Here is a 5,684-nt window from a genome sequence, read left to right as displayed (position 1 = left end):
TAAACTTTCCCACCTCCATCCCCACGTGGCAGCAATCCACATCTCAAAGGAATGACTCTTATTCATTCTTATTAGGTGGCAACCTATTATGCCAAATACAAGGCATTTTACTTCAAAGAATTTCCATACAAAGATACTACAATGACAAGTGGGGACGTTAGTCATTCTGATGAATTTCAACAAATTCATTTTCAAGATACTACAATCAGATTTTAACATTTCCACACCAAAGAATCTACCGTCAGAAGTGAATTCATTTAAGCTTTCAACAAATCTCATTCTCAAACACTACAATTAGAAGTGGAGGAAACGTTGGCCATTCTTAGGAGTTTTCAACTTTTCATTTTCAAACACTTGAATTAGATTCCAAATATTACATAAGCAACGTGATTCTTCAACCAACCCAACGAGAAATACTTTAGCAATGTAAAATTTTGCGATTCTAACGGAGCACGGTGCAACCGTTTTCCAAGAACATCATACGAATTTTTTCCTACTTCAGGTATATTAAGTCCAAGCCCTTCTTTCATTTTGGCATGATCTTGTAATTATACGAGTGTGATAACGGAGCATAAAGAATAATTCATATCCCGAAATTTACGTATATTTTTCTAATTTTGTAAGTTACAATATTCTCTTTATCAGGACTTCATATTCATTTGAGTATTTTCTTTTTCTAGTTAAGAGAGAAGAGAGTATACATATACAGTATTACAGTAATTTCATTACCAGCAAGCTATAATCGATGGGCATGCCCCTATTGGGAAACCTCTGATCATATGGTAAGTTATATACCGAGCCTAATGTGGCCGAGCGCCTATGCGCGAGACAAGTTGGTCGAGATACAGCGCCTAGTATGGCCGAACACCTATGAGAGAGCCTACTACGGCCAGAGCAGTTTTATATATATATATATATATATATATATATATATATATATATATATATATATATATATATATATATATATATATTTATAAGGCCGGAACAACTATTTTACTTACTAAATTGAGAGAATAGAGTCAATATCAGCAGGTGAGCATTCCTTCAGATTATCTTTGACCCCAAGTTGCTTTCAGTTATCATATTATCAGTTCAGTTTCAGCTTTCAGTATATTGCCTTACATACTCGGTACATCATTTCGTACTGATATCCCTTTATGGGGGCGCTGCATTCAGACAGACAAACGGGTAGACCTCATAAGTAGGTGTTTCCCGAGTTCAGCTTTATCGGTAAGCTCCTCGTCCTTCGGAGTTGCCGGGTCTAGAAGTTTTTTGTACATTTTGTGTATATATATGTAGATAGGTTATGGGTAGGTCGAGGCCTTGTTCCGAACACAGTACATCCATCAGTAGAGGCTTGTAGATATATCCTGTCAGTTAGTGCAGTATGTTGGGCTTGTAGCCCCTGCACGTATATTTTGTTGTCTTGTCAGTTGTAGTAATTATGATGGCTTTGCCGGCCCAGATTTATGTTGACATTTAGTCAGTGTTAGTCTCTTTTCAGTTTTATATTTTGGATCGCACATTATCTTGTAATGTGGTCCATGGCCAAAGTATGACATTATATGTTCAGAGTCTCTTAATCGCAAGTGGTACGCAAAGATAGGTGAGGCACTGGGTGCCGGTCTCGCCCCCAGGCTCAGGGCGTGACAAATGTGATACCACTTTTGTCACGACCCAAACTGATGGGCCGCGACGGGCACTCGGTATCTTACTCGACCGAGTACCAACGTATCGAATCTTTATTATTACTTCATCATATACACGTGACATACGGGCCTAATAGGCCAACATGATCATTTATAAACTCAAAACATAGGCTGACAAGGCCGTACAATCTTTCACGTACATGACATATGTCTACAAGCCTCTAAGAGTACATAATTGTCATAAAGGTCGGGACAGAGCCACGCCATACCAAACCATACACATCTAAATCATACTGACCAAACAAGCAACTCCGGAGTAAATGGAGTGCACCAATATCTTCTGCTGAGCTGATCGCCTACTTGGATGACTCTCGACCTGTCTATCGAGACCTACGGTGATGAAACATAGCGTCCCCTGGCAAAAGAGACGTCAGTAAAAAATAATGTACCGAGTATGTAAGGCACTATACTGAGAGAAATAATGTACCGAGTATGTAAGGCAATATACTGAACGCTGAAACTGAACTGATAGTATAATAACTGAAAGTAACTGGGAGTCAAAAATAATCTGAAGATATGCTCACCTGCTGATACTTACTCAACTCTCTCAATATAGTAAGTAAAATAGATGTCCGACCTTATAAGGCTCGGTATATATAACTGCTCTGCCATAGTAGGCTCGCTCATAGGCGCTCGACCATACTAGGCTCTATATCTCGGCCAACTGGGCTCGTTCATAGGCGTTCGGCCACAGTAGGCTCGGTATATAACTTACCATCTAATCAGAGGTTGCCCAATAGGGGCCTACCCATCGATTATAGCCTGATGGTAATGAAAATACTGCAATAATATATAGACTTTCTGCTCTCTTGACTGAAAAAAGGAAATACTCAATTGAATATGAAGTACCGATAATGAGAATATTGTAACTTACAAGACTAAAAAAATATATATAAAATCCGGGACATGATTTGTTTTCTTTATACCTCGTTATCAAACTTGTGTAATTACGAGATCATACAAAATGAAGGAAAAGGTTAGCCTTAACATACCAGGAGTAGGAAACAATCCGTATAATATTCTTGGAAAAGTTTGCACGGTACTCCCTTAGAATCGCAAAAATTTCGTTATTATTAGACATTATAATTCCGTATGAATTGCTTTACTAATCTAAGAATAGTCATTGCTACTGTAACATAATGTCTTATGTGAGCTTCCAACATCTCCTCCAAAAATAAATTTGATATCAATTGAATAGCATTTGTAAAGATGACTAACTTGAAATTCCTTCTACGTTTTTTTAATGGCAAAGTGTAGTTTCCATGTGTTATCTTGATAGATTGCCCAACGACCCCTTAATGCCACCTATCCTAATGACTAATGAGTCATCAACTTGGCCTTAATTTGCTGCCACCTTGAAGTATAATGCTTATCCAAATGTGCTTAATTAATCACCCAATAATTCCTTAATTAACTAGGTAATCTCCCATTACCCAATAATTAACTAATTTTTTATTTAATTAAGAAATATCGCAAATTACTTAAAATACTACTTATTTTTAATACACCCTTAAACATCATACTATTATGGTCATATGGTACCTTGTATGGCAATAGTCCATATATACGGGATATTATAGCTTGAACCGTATTTTATCCCAAATTGCCAAACATCGACGAAACTCATTTTCTTTTATTTGATTACCTTCTCTCCTTCACGAATTTACTCATCACGTGTTTGAAATAGCACAATGCTTATAATCCCAAAATAATCTCAAAATAATCTCATTCCCGGACTTACGTCGATTATCTTACGTCGAAACTTTTACATACAAAAATACGGGATGTAACATTATTCTCCCCTTTGGAACATTCGTCCTCGAATGTTGACTGATGCATTTATGCTTCTCATAACCTATATCTTCCGAATACTTTAGTACTCTCTTTGCCATCTGGGCAATTGTTCTTTGAATAAATCCAAAGGCCAAGGCATTCCCCCCTTTAGGCCTCTTTCCCATACCACGACTTGTGGTCGGAATCCTCCCAATCTCGTAACTGTTGCTACCTTCTATCATGCAGTCGGTACGACTCTGACCTTGTAAGTACACCTATGCGACTCTTCTTTTCTTTTTCCTCCGATTTTTAGCCATTACTGAAGTTCTTTGTTTGGCACTTTGTTGAACTTACGAATGTTGCCATATCTTGTTTCATAGACCTGGTATCCATCCACATGATTTTGCTGTATCTAGATAGGTCATACTGTGCCAGAACTCTTACTTCGATTTATCGTTACTGAGGTCTGCTTCCACTCCAGGTTACTCCCGTTGCTCATCCCATATGTATAAGTCTAAGTCAGTTAATGCTTCCTCATTACTACGCATCTTAAGAATGACAGCCTGATCTCATCTCATATTGTTGAACTTTTATTCATCTATTGTTGATTCACCCTAATATTGATCTATCATCTACCACTGATAACTTGACCTCTTATGTAACACTACCGCTAGGGCTCACGTCTCATCGGGGGACATCTGAAGTAACTAGACTGATCCACTTGGGGCGATACCATACTTCTTTAATCGTATTTCATAGCATCCCAATGTGATTCACCTTACGTGGGTATTTTCCGCTATCAGGGCATCATTTTATTTCTATCTAAATGCTATTAACCTTAGACTCTTTTGAGTTCATTCAGGCTATACTGAACTTTCTATAACTTAGAGAAACCATTAGCTCTCTTGTTCTCATTGTCTTAATCCCGATGATTTATCTATTCTCGTCACCTTCTTATTCACTCTTTCTTATCCTTACTCCTGTCTTCCTAGAACTCTGTCGCTTTACCATACTTTAGCTCGGGACTTAAACATATCTATTTATACTACTCGCAACCTTCCTTCAACTTGTTTGCACCATAGATTCCCTTGTGCTATTTCGGAATAGTAAGCGAGATATCACGTCATCTCTAACTCATCTTTATTCTCTTAAATAGACCTCTTGGTACCTGGAAACCATAGGCTGGAAGATATGCCACTGACGATGCTGCTATCCTTCCTGTATACTGAATCCTAGTGCTTCTAGTCATTTATCTGAAGTGTGGACCACTTTCATCCTTCTATACTTGAGTATTTCATACGTTGTTCACCTTTACCTTACTTACTTTTAAAATATCACCTCATATTTTTCTATCTCTCTTTCATAACCTCCCTCTCACATAGGTATAAATCACATCAACCATTTGAAGCTCTATTATAATACATGCACCTACGGTGCCTATACAATATGGTGGGCGCTCCATACTGAATTCTTATGAGGCTGGTATTTTTCTAACTGGCTTTATGGTAGAGCCATTATAGAATATGGTTTTATGAGGCTGGTTTTGCTATGTTCTCAATCATGATTCCTATAACTTATGTGTCCAATAATCGGATTCCTGATTTACTTCGTTGATGTAACTCTTTAGTTTCCTCTTCCATCTGATCAACCTTTGTGTAGGCTTAAGCTATCTTCCGATCTGCAGCTCGTGGTATTAGTTATTACTTTATCCTTTCATGAGCGCTATGGAATATCCATGATACAATCTTCTAGTAATTCAATCCTTTGTCTATGACCTGGACTCAATTCTTTCTTTTAACTTATACCGGAGTCTTCTACGGCTGTATGATTATCAACATATATGTATACTCCGAAATCGCAAGTGCGTTCATAATGTAACTAACTCTGGATCATTGATCGAAGAATTCCTTTCGTTCCTTCTCAACTTTCTTTAAATGTAAACTATTACTTTTCCTGATCTTTTTACCTCCTTGTTGCGTGCATACTTAGCTTGTCTTAGTGCCCACACATATTGAAATTCCATACAACTCATATGATCTTGAATATTACTTTTAATTTTACTTCCCGTTCATTAGCCACAGTAGGTGCCACTTTCCTTTGGAGTGCTTACAATGTTGTTGTGAGACTGTTATTACACGACCATTTCCTCTTTAGGTCGTTGTGCTTAGGTTGAATCCTTCTTCCTTGTTTCCCCAACTA

This window comes from Nicotiana tabacum, chromosome 9 (assembly GCF_000715075.1).
Source record: "Nicotiana tabacum cultivar K326 chromosome 9, ASM71507v2, whole genome shotgun sequence".
Classification (NCBI taxonomy): Eukaryota; Viridiplantae; Streptophyta; class Magnoliopsida; order Solanales; family Solanaceae; genus Nicotiana; species Nicotiana tabacum.
This window is presented reverse-complemented; position numbering follows the sequence as displayed.